A 620-nucleotide genomic window follows, 5' to 3' on the forward strand; every position below is an offset into this window, starting at 1 on the left:
TCGCAAAATGGGCCTCTTTCAAACACAACTCATCTTTATCTTGAAATAAACCATCACAAGAGGAAACTACAAAATTCTAAACAACCTTCAATATCATTTGTTGACGGTGGCATGTGCTTTTTAAAAAAAAAATTTATTTACGCAGTGTTTCGCTTTACGGAAAAAATTAGGGTGCTAAGACTTTAGATTGGCTCCATACCAAGAAAACAAACTAACTCTCTTACTCATTCATTTGCTTTTTTAATCCCAATTTCCAAAAGTTTTCTTACGAATTGCAAAGACAAAGCAAATAATTGTACATAAATAAATAAAATGGTCAAATGGGACAACTTAGATCAAAAGACTCCCATTTTCTAGTGACTCATATATGACCGTTTCGACCAGTCGTCTGTCCCTTCCCCCAACCACAAACTGCAACCTCTCTCACTGAGGACTTCTTCTCCTCCCCCTCCTCTTTCGACCAGCTCTCATCAACCCAGTTTGTCACCTGGTTCCTGCCTGTCCGTCACAACAGAGCAGGTAAGGAACCAACTGAGGAAGATGAATGTGAGGAAGGCAGCAGGTCCGGACAAGATCAGTTCCCGGCTCCTCAGGACCTGCTCTGACCAGCTGTGTAACAT

Source organism: Hippocampus zosterae, chromosome 3 (genome assembly GCF_025434085.1).
Source record: "Hippocampus zosterae strain Florida chromosome 3, ASM2543408v3, whole genome shotgun sequence".
NCBI classification, from domain to species: Eukaryota; Metazoa; Chordata; class Actinopteri; order Syngnathiformes; family Syngnathidae; genus Hippocampus; species Hippocampus zosterae.